The sequence below is a fragment of the Theropithecus gelada genome, chromosome 11 (assembly GCF_003255815.1).
Source record: "Theropithecus gelada isolate Dixy chromosome 11, Tgel_1.0, whole genome shotgun sequence".
In the NCBI taxonomy this organism is placed as follows: Eukaryota; Metazoa; Chordata; class Mammalia; order Primates; family Cercopithecidae; genus Theropithecus; species Theropithecus gelada.
Window position 1 is genome coordinate 48,969,205 of NC_037679.1, and position 15,073 is coordinate 48,984,277.

General features: G+C 38.3%; 2 pseudogenes; both read left to right on the top strand.

Moving 5' to 3' along the window:
• The first annotated feature begins 5,781 nt into the window (after window positions 1–5,781).
• LOC112635060 lies at window positions 5,782–6,700 on the top strand (annotated as a pseudogene).
• A 227-nt stretch (window positions 6,701–6,927) lies between these two features.
• Window positions 6,928–7,021, top strand: LOC112635649 (annotated as a pseudogene).
• The last annotated feature ends 8,052 nt before the right edge of the window (window positions 7,022–15,073 follow it).

Below are 15,073 nucleotides of genomic sequence, written 5' to 3' on the forward strand. Positions count from 1 at the left end.
GGTATTTGATCCATCTTGAATACAGTTTTGCATATGATATGAGGTAGGTTTAAGATTTATTTATTTCCATAGAGATATGCAATTGTTCCAGCAACATTTTTTAAAAAGAATTTTGTTCCTTCACTGAATTGTTTTTGATGCCTTGGTCAAAAATCAGTTGACCAGGTAATTGTGGCTTTATTTGACTCTCTATTCTGTTTCGCTGGTATATTTGTATATCCCTACACTGATGCTACACTCTTTTGACCACTGTTGCTTCATAGTAAGTCTTGAAATCAATTAATGTAACTTCCTCAATTTTTTTTTCCCATTTTTCAAGATCATTTTAGCTAGTTTAGGTTGTTTGCATTTCTATATACATTTTTGAATCAGCTTGTCAATTATTTTTCTTTTTTTGAGACAAGGTCTTGCTCTGCAACCCAGGCAGGAGTGCAGTGGTACAGTCACGGCTCACTGTAGCCTTGACTTCCCAGGTTTAAGGGATCCTCCCACCTCAGCCTCCCTAGTGGTTGAGACCACAGGCACATACCACCACACCTGGCTAATTTTTGTATTTTTTGTAGAGGCGGGGTTTCACAATGTTGCCCAGGCTGGTCTTGAACTCCTAGACTCAAGTGATCTACCCACCTCAGCCTCCCAAAGTGTTGGGATTACAGGCATGAGCCATGGCACCTGGCAGCTTGTCAATCTTTATTAAAAAAAAAATTCCCTAGAATTTTGATTCAGATTACATTTAGTCTATTGATTAAATTTGGGGAAAATTGCCAGTTTAACAATATTGAGTTGTCCAATTCATGAAGATAGCTTATTTCTTTACTTATTTAGGTTTAATTTCTCTCAAAAATGAGTTTTAGTTTTCCATGGGGAGGTCTTATACAACAACTGTTAAATTTCTCTGTATTTGATATATTTTTGTTACTATTATAAATGGTATATTTAAATATTCTTATTTTTAATGTTTATTACTAATATATAGAAATGCTATTAGTTTTTTGAACACTGATATATCACGTGAACTTGCTTAATTCATTTCTGGCTCTAGTAGCTTTATTTATTTATTTTTCAGATTCCATAGAATTGTCTATATACACAATAATGCTGTGGCAAATGAAGACAGTTTTACTTTTTCCTTTTCAAAATGTATGCTCTTTTTTTTTTTTCCTTGACTTATCACAGTGGCTAGAATCTATAGTACCTTGCTGAATAGAAGTAGCAAAAACGAACATCCTTGCTTTTCTCTCAATCTTAGGGCAAAAGCTTTCAGCCTTTTATCATTAAGTATGATGGTAGCTTATATTGCTGGACTTATATATAATTACATATTGCAGGATTTGGTTTGTTAATATTTCCACAGAATCATTTTTATCTTCATTCATGAAGGCTATTACCTGTACTTTTATTTTCTTGTAAAGGTCTTGTCTGATTTTGAAATCAGGGTTATTCTGGCTTCATAAAATGGTCTCTGAATTATTCTTTCCTCCTTTGTTTTCTGGAAGAGTCTATGTAACATCAGTGCTATCTTTTTTTAATGTTTGATGGAATTTACCAGTGAAGCATCACAAGTCTCAATTGCCTCAGTAGCCCTCAAATTCATTCTCTTTTTCCTCTATCTAGCAAAAGACTCTGTTCAATGTTTGGGTTCCACTTTCCTGTGCTGGGTTGAGAAAGTGCCCTCAGACAGAAAGCTAGGGAGAATGGAGGGTTTACTTTGTGTTTTCCTGCACTCAAAAGATTATAGCCATGCAAGTCTGATTGTCCAATGCCTGGAAACCTTTGCTTCATATTTTGTCCAGTTTTATGGTTATGTATGGCTGAAGCATAAAGCCAGTGGCCGCTTTTTCTATAATGGTCAGAACTGAAGGTTTAGAGCGATGGTTTGTAATGAAAAACACATTGTGTTAGTCTTTGGCTCCAAACTCACCATCCAAGTGGAGTGCCATCTTATTGCAAGCAAAATTCAAAATTTTTTTTTTCTATGGTCAATAAGACCACACATGAGCTGGCCCCCACTACCTATCTCATCTACTACCATCCTTCCCCTCACTTTGCTCTAGCCATGCTGGCCTTCCTGCTATTCTTTAACACACCAAGCTTTTCCACTTGTTTGCTCTGCCTGTAAAGCTATTCCCCAAGATGCTCCCATGATTTACTCACTCACTTTATTAGTGTTTCAGTTCAAACGTTACCTCCACAGTGAGGCCTTCCCTGAACACTATGACAGAGAACTTGTGCACAATTTTCATACTCTATCATCTGATCATGCTTTACATACGTTCATAAGTCGTAGCGCTTTTTGAACGTATAGTATACATTTTCCATTTACAACTTTCTGTTGCAACTTTTCAACTGTATTTTTGTAGCTCAAAACAGCCATAGACAATATTTAAATAAATGGATGTGGCTAAGTTCTAATACAATTTTATTTTCAAATAAAAGCGAGCTGTAGTTTGCCAACTCTTGGTCCAGACAGTCAATACATTGTCTTTGACTTACACATATATGACCTAAAGTTATCTCATATGTAAAAATGATTTTTTTTTTTTTTTACCCGAGAGTCTTGCTCTGTCACCCAGGCTGGAGTGCAGTGGCGTATTCTCGGCTCACTGCAAGCTCCGCCTCCCAGGTTCGCACCATTCTCCTGCCTCAGCCTCCCAAGTAGCTGGGACTACAGGCAGGCAACACCACGCCCAGTTAATTTCTTTGTATTTTTAGTGGAGATGGGGTTTCACTGTGTTAGCCAGGATGGTCTCCATGTCCTGACCTCGTGATTCGCCTGCCTTGGCCTCCCAAAATGCTGGGATTACAGGTGTGAGCCACCATGCCCGGTCAAAAATGATCTTTTTTATAAGCACGGTAGCTTATCCACCATGGTTACAGACATCCCTGGTATAATCTCCAGACCTCCTGTAGTTTCTACTGCAGAAATTCTGTACTTAAAAAAAAAACCATATATATCTATATATAGTTTTTCTTTTATTCATGCCTCAGTCCTATGGTAGAAAAATACTTCAAGCTTTTCAAAAGACTTTAAAGGTAAGGTTAGAAATACATCACTCACATTTTGAAATTCTATGGATATATCAATTAGCAATGCTTTCAGCTGCAAGTAACAGAAAACCAGACCAACAATGACTTAATCATCAGTACACTTTTTGTTTTCTTAAAGAAATGCTGGAGGTAGGTGGCAGTTCAGTGACTTAATGAGGATCTCGGACTTTTTCATTCTTCTATTCCACCAATCTCAGCTTGTTGGCTTTTGTTTTCCAACTTAAAGCCTCAGGAGGACAAGATGGCTGCCACAGCTTGAAGCATTGTTTCCTTACACAGTGTGCAAAGCAGAAGGGAAGGGAAAGGATCAGAAGACCTTCTCCTTACATCCCCTCTCTTTTATCGTTAAAGAAAATCTTTATCAGAAACCTCCTGGCAGACTTGCCTTGCTTCTTACTGAGATAAACTAGGTCACTTACCTCTGCTTAGGTCAATCACTTGGACAAGGAAATGGAGGTTCTATGACTACTTTAGCTGAGGGGTTGACAAACTAAGGTCTGTGAAACAAACCCAGCCTTGGGCCTGTTTCTATAAATAAAGTTTTATTGGAACACAGCCATAACCATTCATATTTATATTGTCTATGGCTGTTTTTGTGCTGCAAAAGTAAAGTTGATTAGTTGTGACAGAGGCATATTTACTACCTGGGTCTTTACAGAAAAACTTCACTGTCCTCTGACTTTGGCTATAATTCATGCCCTAAGTCTAGCCACAAAATTAGGACTCTTTAAACAACAACAACAAAAAATTAGGAGTGGCTCTTAGGAAGGCAACTAATAGTGACCTCTATTATTGTTTATAGTCATTTATATGGTACACTAATGCAATTTTTAACAAATGGCTAACAGATGTACTTTTTGAAAACTCTTTTTCAAATTCTCAGTTTGGGCCCTTCACCCCTTGTTCCTGTTGTCATTCTCCCCAAATCTTAATAACATCCCTAATGTCTGATCTCGTCTCTCAAAACTTCCTTTCAGCCTTTAGGAATTTAAGAGGAATTCATCAGTGTTGAAGGCTCTGGAGGGAGTATAGTGTAGGATTCAATTATTGAGTAAAACTGAATTTCAAACTTTTTCATTCTGCAACATATGATAAGGGTGCCTCCCTGCTTTGCACAACTCTCTGTAGATTTCCTTCCCTGGCAGGGCACTGTGGGCTTGGCTGGTGTTTTCCATGGGTCTGAGTTGATCTCCTCAGAGCTGAGGGAGAACACTGGAAAAAAGTGTCCTTTAGAGATTTAGAGATATTGATAAGCAATTAGAAGATATGACACCAAATGCTGGTTAAGAAGATATGTCAATCTTTTAGAAAGTTTGAAGCAGATGAAAGGAGATGCTGGAGGAATTTTCTGAGCTCCATCAAGTTCAGAACTTTGTGTGCTGCTTGGGTTGTAGCCAGTTATAGGAACCTATGAGAGTACACAGTTTTTTCTTTTTTAAAAATATATATATCACCACACAATTTCCTACTCCCTTACCCTCCCCGATCCTACAGTTTTTCATCTAGATATAACAACAGACGTGTTTAAAAATAGAGGCACTGGGAGAGGAACAAGGGTCTGGGATGTGAAGGAGACAGTTTTACTTTTGTTCAACAGCCACTAGAAATTAGTTTCAACTTTTCAGATCTAAACTTATTGAGAGGTTTAACCTGTAGCTTGATGAAAAATTCAACCAGTGTGCAATTTTGGAATACAGAATATCTGTGAGTGAGGACACACAGAACTTCTGTGATCCATTTTGTGGCTGAAACTTTGATTCAAAGAAGAGATAGTCCAGGCCTGGTGCAGTGGCTCATGCCTGTAATCCTAGCACTTTGGGAGGCCGAGGCAGTTGGATCACCTGAGGTCAGGAGTTCGAGACCAGCCTAGCCAACATGATGAAACCCCATCTCTACTAAAAAAAAAACAGAAAAAATTAGCCAGGCATGATGGTGGGTGCCTGTAATCCCAGCTACTAGGGAGGCTGAGGCAGGAGAATCTCTTGAACCTGGGAGGCGGAGTTTGCAGTGAGTTGAGATCGCCCCATTGCACTCCAGCCTGGGCAACAAGAGTGAAACTCCATCCAGAAAAAAAAAAGAGAGACACTGAGTTTGTGTCTCTAATTGTGCCTCCCCTTTCTTGGGAATAATAGCCCTATAGGGCAGGGGAGGATAAATAAGAGCTTCTAGGGTTTAACTTAAAAATCAGACTATTTAAGCCCCTGGACCTCTAAGCCCTCCCATGTCCCCTTGCTCATGCTCTCTCTACTTGGCTGTCAAAGATCTGCTCCTGCTGCACTGTCACTCTCCACTCTCCTCCCCCTGCTCAACTGGCTTCCGTCTATCCACCCTCCTCTCACTGCAGCTGCTACCACTGCTGCTCTCAGAGAGGTGTGGAGGGGTTTCCTCCCCACCAGTGCTCACAGCTCTGTTTTAGGATCCCACTGTTAGTCTGCCTCTTAGCTTACAGGCATCCTGCCAAAGAATCTGAAGCATTTCCTAAAGGACGGGTAGAAGTGAATTTGAGTGACACAATCATATGTCTCCCTAAACGTTTTCTTCTTCCTTATTAATAATAGGTATAAATAGGATTCTATGCATCTTGACCTTATCCTACTTCAAGTGGGATCTAAAGAAAAGAGCATCTTCCCATTTCTTTTGGTGGAAGGGTATTCACTGTGGTTTCATAGGTTTTCTATTTCAATATTTCTCTCAAGAGGACTAGCAGGAGTGTGCTGAGCCCAGGCTACCCTGATGATCCTGTGGGCACTGACCTGTACTCTGCATTCTCTGAGCCTGGCACCCCCGACCATTGCCACTCCTGTCCCAAGTCTGTTCCCTGTCTCCCAGGTGATGAACAATGCCCTCTTCCAATGGCCCTCTGCCTTGATGTTGCTCCCCTGCCACCAAATCCTTACTTCTATGGCCCTTAGTGCCAACTTTGTGTCTTGAAAGAGTCATACCAAGTACACCATTAAACCAGTGAAGATGAAGAATTCTGGGGGTGAAGACCACACAGGCCAGATCCGGGTGCATGGTATTGGCAGGGGCCACAAGCAACATTATTGCATGATTGACTTTTGTGTTTCTGGCCTGAGGAAGAGACCAAATCAGGACCCTTTGAGGAGAAGGTTATCCAAGTCCACCGTGATCCCTGTAGGTCAACAGACATAGCTCTGGCTGCTGGGGCAGCCAGAAACACTGGATCATCGCCATAGAAAACAAGCAGGCTGGAGATACCATCCTGAACTCTAACCACATAGGCCGAATGGCAGTTGCTGCTCAGGAAGGGGATGCGCATCCACTTGGGACTCTGCCTTTGGGGACCCTCATCAACAGCATGGAAAGTGAGCGAGGCCAGGGTGCCCAGTATATCCGAGCTGCAGGGACGTGTGGTGTGCTACTGTGGAAGGTGAATGGCACAGCCATTATCCAGCTGCCCTCTAAGAGGCAGATGCAGGTGCTGGAAACATGCATAGCAACAGTAGGCTAAGTATCCAACACTGATCATAACAAACAAGTCACTGGCAGGGCAGGTCACAACCACTGACTGGGCAAGAAGGCTTCCAGTGGGCTATGGCACCGCAGGGGGTGCTGGGCTGGCCGAAAGATTTGGCCACTACCCTTCATGAAGAGTTATGTGAAACTGCCTTCTGCTGCTGCCCAAAGCTGATATTCCTGTACTGTAATATTATGCCCCCCTCCCCTGAAAAAGAAAAAAAAAGAGCACTAGCAGGTTCCTGAGCAGCTGGAAATCTTAGAAACTTGTTGTTTTACCCCAAGTTTCCAATAGGAGTATAGTGATTAGATTCTCCTTCTTCCCATCTTTTCTCTTTCACTGGCCCTCAAGGCACTTAAAATAAAGCCATTAATATTTCATGTTAAACCTTGGTTTTTGTCATGCTCACTTCAGCAGCACATATACTAAAATTGGAATGGTACAGAGAAGATTAGTATGGATGACATGCAAATTCGTGAAGTGTTATATTTTTAAAAGAATGAAATGCTGTCATTTACAGCAACATGGAGAAGCCTGGAGGGCAATATGTTAAGTGAAATAAGCCAGGCACAGAAAGACAAACACTACATACTTTCATTCATTTTTGAAATCTAAAAAAGTTGTTCTCGTTGAAGTAGAGAAGAGAATAGTGGTTACCAGAGGATGGGGAGAGTAGGAAGGAGAGAGAGATGATCAGAGTGGTGGTCAAGTGTACACATTTACAGTTAGATAGGAGGAATAAGTTCTCAAGTTCTTTTGCATACTAGATGAGATGACAATAAAATAGCTAAAAGAGAGGTTTTTGAATGTTCTTATCACGAAGTGATAAATGTTAACAGTGATGGCCATGTTAATTACCCTGATTTGGTCATTATATAATGTATACACGTGCAATCAAAACATTACATTGTATCTCATAAATATATGTAATTAATATGCATCAATTAAATTTTATGCATAATTAGTATGCATAAATTAAAACTTTAAAAAAAACTTGTTTATGCTATTGAAAACATAGTTCTATGCATTTCCTAAAATGCCACCTATGTCCTTCCTATTCAGAGCCTCTTGGCTTTAACACATATTGGCCAACTTGGGACCACAGAGGAGGAGCTAAAACATGAGGGATTGGTTTAGGAGGTGGGGGAGACCCAATGTTCGTGGCTCTGGGATTCATTCATTTGTTCTGTTATTGGACTTTTAAAAAATAATTTCAACTTTTATTTTAAATTCAGGGTGTATATGCTCAGGTTTATTACATGGGTATATTTATGATGCTGAGGTTTGAGGTATGATTGATCCCATCATCTAGGTACTGAGCATAGTACCCAATAGTTAGTTTTTCAACATTTGTCCCCCTCCCTCTGTCCCTACCCTCTCTAGTGGTCCTCAGTGTCTAACAGTAAACATTTGCCATGTCTAAGATTACATGTTAATGATACTGGAGATTACACATGTGCAATAAGCATAGCTAATGCTTCAAACAGTAGAGAGAAGGGAATAATTTATATAAAACAGAGGATCTGGAATAAAATCTATGCACTTAAATTATAAATTTGGAAAATTTCCCTAAGGAGATGATATTTGAAGTTTTACAAGAGGCATTCATTCATTTAATCATCAAAAATTTGTTAAGTACCAATGTAGTAAACACTTCTAGGTGCTACAATAATAAAACACGAGTGAATGGGAATGGGGAGTTATTTGTTAATGACTCTAGCATTTCAGTTTTATAAGATAAAGAGTTCGGGAGATGGATGGTGATGGTGATTGCACAACAATATAACTGTTTGCTTGGTTTTGTTGTGTTTTGTTTTGTTTTTGAGATGTAATCTCGCTCTGTTGCTCAGGCTGGAGTGCAGTGGCATGATCTCGGCTCATTGCAACCTCTGCCTCCTGGGTTCAAGTGATTCTCGTACCCCAGCCTCCTGAGTAGCTGTGATTACAGGCAACGGCCACCATACCCGGCTATTTTTTTTTTTTTTTTTTTTAGTATTTTTAGTAGAGAGGAGGTTTCACCATGTTAGCAGGCTGGTTTTGAACTCCTGACCTCAAGTGATCCTCTCACCTCAGCCTCCCAAAGTGCTAGGATTATAGGCATGAGCCACTGCACCCAGCCACAACTGTTCTTAATATCACTGAACTGTATATTAAAAATGGTTAAGATAGTATATCTTATATTTAAGCACAATAAAAATTGAAAACAAAACAATAACAAAATAGATAAATGAATAAATAATGTAAAAACATGAGTAAACAAAAAAAGACCTTTGCCCTCTTTGGAGTTCATAACCTAGCAGGGGGCAATAGACATTATATATTATATTATTTATACATTAGAAAGTCATAAATGCTAGAGGAAATGTAGGGGGATTAGGCATCCAGAGGTCAGTTGCTATTTTAAATAGAATTATCAGAGTAGGCCTCTTACTCTCTGACCAAAGACTTGGAGATGATGCAATTAGTGACATAAATATCTGGGTTCCAAAGCAGTGAAAACACCCAGTGCAAAAATCCTTAGGTAGGAGCATGACTGACATGTTCTAGGGATGTCAAGGAGGCCAGTGTGGGTGGGACACGGTGGAGGCAGGGAGAGAGAGGTAGGAGTTAAGATTACAGTGGTAAAGGGAAGGCAGATCATATGGGTTCTGGAGATCATTGGAAGGACTTTGGTTTCTACTCTGAGAGAAATGGGAACCATTGCAAAGTTTTAAAAAGCAGAATGGACGATGTGACATATTTTAAGAGGATAATTATTTACAGAGAATAGACTCAAGGGAAGAAGCAGGGTACCTGCTTAGGAGGCTGTTGTATCAGTCTTTGGGTGAAAGATGGTGGTGGCTTGGACTAGAGCAGTAGCAGTATCCGTGGTGGGAAATGGTTAGATTTTTACATATTTTAAAGGTAGAGCCAACAGAGTTTCCTAAAGAATTAGAGGTAAGGTGGAAAAAAGAAAAGTCAAAGATGACTCTGAAGTTTTTGACTTGAGCACCTGGACTGTTGGAGTGCCATGATGGGAGAGGCTTTGAGTGAGCAGTTTTTTTAGGGGGAAGATCAGGAGTTCATTTTTGAACACATTGAGTTAGCTCTCTTATTGCAATTTGGTTTTTTAAGTTGCACAATTGAGGGCCATGGAAAACATGAGTCAATGGTATAGTATCTTTCACATAGTATTGGCTCAGAGTAGGCGTGTCCTTCAGATGTGGAAGAAAAAAGAGGATGTAAGATTGTAAGAGCTCTTTGCTGACTCATGTTTTTCATGACTGTCACTTGTGCAACTTGAGAAAATTAACTGTAATCATAACAGAGCTAACAATACTGAGCTGTAACTATGAACAAATAGATGACATGTTAACTTACGCTAATGTGTGTAATTGAAGGAAATGTTAAATTGCAGTTAGAGGGTAGTGCAGTTAGAGAGATAGTTAGAGTGAGGTTCCCATCCAAGTTCATGGAATCTGTCTTCTGTCCTTGGACTCCGGGTTGAGAATCCTGGAGTGTTTTTTAGTTTACAAATACCCCTGGGCCTAGATTGTTATCCTCACAGCAGTCTTATGGAATAGGTTAGTGAGGTTATCCCTTTCATACTCAGAAGTCGGGAGTGGCTTGCCCAAGATAAAAACATGAATTCAACTTCCAGGCTCTCTGACTTCAAGGCCAACAATTTCTCACTATTTCCTGCCACCCAACTTTTCACTTTGATCATTAAAAACTTACAAAAAATGTTAGAATAGTATAGTACAATGAACACTGCATACTTTTAACCTATTTCACCAACTATATACTTTGCCACATTTGATTTATGTCCTTACAAATACACACAAACACACATAGGAGTTTTTTAGTGACTTTTTAAAAAGTAAATTGCAGGAATTCTGTCACATTCAAGTATGTTTAACCTGCATCTCTTAAGAATAAGAGCATTCTAGAGAACCCATAAATAAAGTTGCACACCCACAACCATCTGATCTCGGACAAAACTGTCCAAAATAAGCAATGAGGAAAGGACTTCCTATTCAATAAATGGTGCTAGGATAGCTAGCTAGCAATATGCAAAGGAATAAAACTGGATAACTACCTTTCACCATATACAAAAATTAACTCAATGTTGATTAAAGCTTTAAATGTAAGACCTCAAACTATAAGAATCCTAGAAGAAAACATAGGAAACACTATTCCGGCCATTGACCTTGGGAAAAAATTTATGATTAAGCAATTGTAGCATAAACAAAAATGGACAAATGAGACCTAATTAAACTAAAGAGCTTCTGTACACCAAAACAAAAACAAAAACTATAAACAGAGTAAACAGACAACTCACAGAATGAGAGCAAATATTTGCAAACTATGCATCCGACAAAGGTCTAATATCTAGTGTCTATAAGAAATTTAAATAACTCAGTAAGCCAAAAACAAAAAACCACATTAAAAAGAGGTGAAAAGACAGAATGGACACTTCCCAAAAGAAGACACACAATTGTTCAACAAACATGAAAATGTGCTCCACATCATTAATCAAAAGAAATGTAAACCAAAACCACAATGAGATACTATCTGACACTAGTCAGAATGGCCATTACTAAAAAGTCAAAAAATAATAGGTTCCAGTGGAGCTGCAGAGAAAAGAGAACACTTATACACTGTTGGTGGGAATGTAAATTAGCTCAGCCACTGTAGAAAGGAGTTTGGAGATTTCTCAAAGAACTTAAAAAAAAACTTCCACTTGACCCAGCAATCCCATTACTGGGTATATATCCAAAAGAAAATAAATCGTTCTGCCAAAAATATACATGAAGTCGTATGTTTATCATAGCACTATTTATAATAGCAAAGTCATAGAATCAACCTAGGTGCCCAACAGTGGTGGATTGGATAAAACACCGTGTGTGTGTGCGTGTGTGTGTGCATGTGTGTGTGTGTGTACATATGCATATACTTTTTTTTTCAGACGAAGTCTTGTACTGTCGCCTGGACTGGAGTGCAGTGGCACAATCTCGGCTCACTGCAACCTCTGCCTCCTGGGTTCAAGAGGTTCTCCTGCCTCAGCCTGCCAAGTAACTGGGGTTACAGATGCTCATCACCACACCCAGCTAATTTTTTGTATTCTTAGTAGAGATGGGATTTCACCATTGTTGGCCAGGCTGGTGTCGAACTCCTTACCTTGTGATTTGCCCACCTCAGCTCCCAAAGTGCTGGGATTACAGGCATGAGCCACCGTGCCCAGTCAGAAAATATTTTATATATATATGTGTGTGTATATATATATGTATATATACACACACACGTATGTACACCATATATATATAGATAGATCCACACACCCCATAGAATACTATGCAAACATAAAAATAACTAAATCATGTCCTTTGTAGCAATATGGATGCAGCCAGAGGCCATTATCCTAAACAAATTAATGCAGAAACAGAAAACCAAATACTGCCTATTTTCATTTATAAGAGGGAGCTAAACATTGGGTCCACATGGACATAAAAATGGCAACAATGGACACTGGAGAGTACCATTGTGGGGAAAGGTTGAAAAACTATTGGGTACTGTACTTATTACCTGGATGATGGGATCAAGATATTACAACATATTCTCAAACTTTGATGAGCTTAGTTGTCTCAGTACTACTCTGGCTATTTTGAAGTACATTATTTTGTTAACCACACCCTTTCACCTTTTATAAAGCTGATAAATAGGAAGTGTTTTTTTCTTTTCATTTTTTGTCTTGGTAGTTTGTAACCACATTTTTCGCACTGTGGTTTCATGTAAGCAGTTGTTGATAATCAACTGATGAGTGTTATGTACAAACGTCATGATTATGAGGCATCGAAGTGAGTGCAAGAACGTTTGAGACAATGTATATTTAACTCTACAAATAACGTGTTCCTATGGTATGAAAGACAAATTATTTTCTCTAACTTTATCACGTGTCCAACAAACAGTCCTTTGGTTGTTCAAAGATTATTGTCACGATCCACTTTGTAGTTTAAAAAAAGATTAGATTTTTTTTTTGTCTCAGTGCAATTTAATTACTTATTTAAAAAATCCCAGGAGGCTTTGGCAATTCTCTCCTGAATAATTTACTGCTTAAAATGATAATAGTAATACTATAGTATATGACATTGGTTTAAATTAAAAGATGGAAGTTTATCAATTGATACGATTTTAAATTCAATTCTCTGAACTAAAGTTAGGAATTAATCTCACACATAAGGATTGGAGAAGGCCTTCTGTGGTGGCAGTTGTTAATGTCTTTCAGTACTTTGGAAGAAAATTGCTGAAGGAGATTTTGGCTCTGCCTCAGGGATGTCCTTGATCCTGCACCTGGCACGTGATTTTTCCAAACAAGGAAGGCTGTTTTCTTACAAATGTGAATTTAATCCCAATGTAAACCTTCTGAGGCTAGAAATCCAGGCACATTATATAGTATACATGATATTTTAGAAGAAATGTTTTTTGAAGAAGATCAGTTTTGAGCCTGTTTAATATTAACAAAGAATTTCCTAAACTTAGTTGCCCCTAGAAATTATCCTTCGTACTGAACAAACCCCAAAAAACATAAAACATGTCAAAACAAAACAAAACAAAACAAAACAGTGGCACTTGTGTTCTATAGAATTCACTTTGGAAATTGAAATTCAGTGACTTTATTTTGGAAGTTAAAGTCTATACCAGATAGTTTTTGAAAGCACCTTCAATCCTATAACAATAAATTTCCAGCATAACATGTTAGCAAGATCTTGTGTTCAACATTGTGTTATAATATACTGTAGATACAGTTTTGCTGTAAGTAAAAAAAAATGTTGTTTGCTAATGTAAATGCAGTTTTAAGGGGAATTAAAATGAGTTTTCATTACGTGATATTTTATTGGATGACTGAAAATGAGCTCATTTTAAGTGGAAAGACTGGTTTTATGACTCAGATATTTTTATTATAATTTTAAAAAGCATTTTCTTGTAGTTTCTTTGAAATTAAAAAACAAGAAAAAGTCAAAACCTGCATTGAAGATTTTCTGATGTCCTGGTGGCACTTTTCAGATGAAATTTTGAGAAACATTATTGTGATTTTTTAAAATAGTAAAATGCTAATATGGTGCTATCTTATAGTCAAAATGTATAAGCAATTGGTAAGGCCACAAATACTACAGAATGGTTGAAAATATGTAAGACATTTATTTCATTGTTCCACAAAAAATTTTTTGTTCCATCAACCCTTGTTTCCTGGGCTAAACCAACCCAGGAACAAAAACAAGATTATAATGACAGAACATAGGAATTGTCTTTTTTCCTGTGTCTTCTTCTTAAGAAGTACAGTCCTCATATATTCCTCTCAAATAGTTCTGGACATCCCTAGAACGTGGTCTCACAAAGATCAGGAACTAGTCCTTTTCACTTCTATGTGAGTCGCTTCATTTTCTTCCTTTTCGGGTTATTGTAGTGATGACATCAAAAGTGGCAAATATGTCACCCCTACTCACAAAGTCACCGGTGTTAAAGTTACTAATGTCGTCCTCTTTAGGTTGCTCGATGTTGTTGCTGTTGGTCAATGTGGATAAGTAACAGCTGCATCATCCTGCTATTGCTAAAGTTCCCTACAGTGATAATGAAGTTGACCAGCACTCTCAATGACCCATTGAGATTTTGGTGGATAAAGTTGCCTCTTCTTTTTAGATTTTACCCATCACAGTGTACAGGACTCCATGGGGCTTAGCTGGAGGAAAATTATTAGTGACTGCTGTTATCTGATTGGCTTTTGATTTTCTCTGCCCTTAGGATGAATTCTTTTTCCTGTAGAAAATTCCTGCTTAAGAATTGGGTGAATAATTAAAAATAACCTAAAAATTAATTTGCAGATATCATTTTCTGATTGGCATTATCTGTCTCAGCACACAAGTTGCCATAATGGTGGGTAAAGTAACAAGTAACAAGTCTGCTTTGCTCTAGAGCAGATTGATAAATGCAGGTAAGTGGCATATGTGAAAGAACCAATAACGTTTAAGAGCCTGCTGATAAAAGATGATGTTGAGTAAAATGATAGATTCCTGTCTTAAAGGGTAACTTTTCTTATTATTTTCTTAGGCTCTATTGTAGTTGTTATTTATGATACGCTCCAGTTGAGGCATAATCTTGTAATTACTGCTCCCTCTACTCTTTCTCAACTTATTCTTCACTATGAGTGTTAGTATTCACCAGGTTAGACTTCATCAATAAGTAATTTGCATCAGAATGAGGAAAGACTGTGTCCTTCTCTGTGTCCAAATTGTCCTTTTTTACAAACCCATAGTCTTATTGGATTAGGGACCACTCTGTTTGTTTTCTAATCTTGGAAAGAGGTAACTTAGACTAAATCAGGGATTGGATAAATTATAACCCTCAGGCCAAATTTAATCTACCACCTGGTTTTACAAAGGCAGTTTTATTATAACACAGCCACACTCATTCATCTACTTACTTTCTATGGTGGACTTCTTCCTACAATGGCAGAGTTGAGCAGTCGTAACAGAGACTCCATGGCCCAAAAGCCTAAAATATTAACTATCT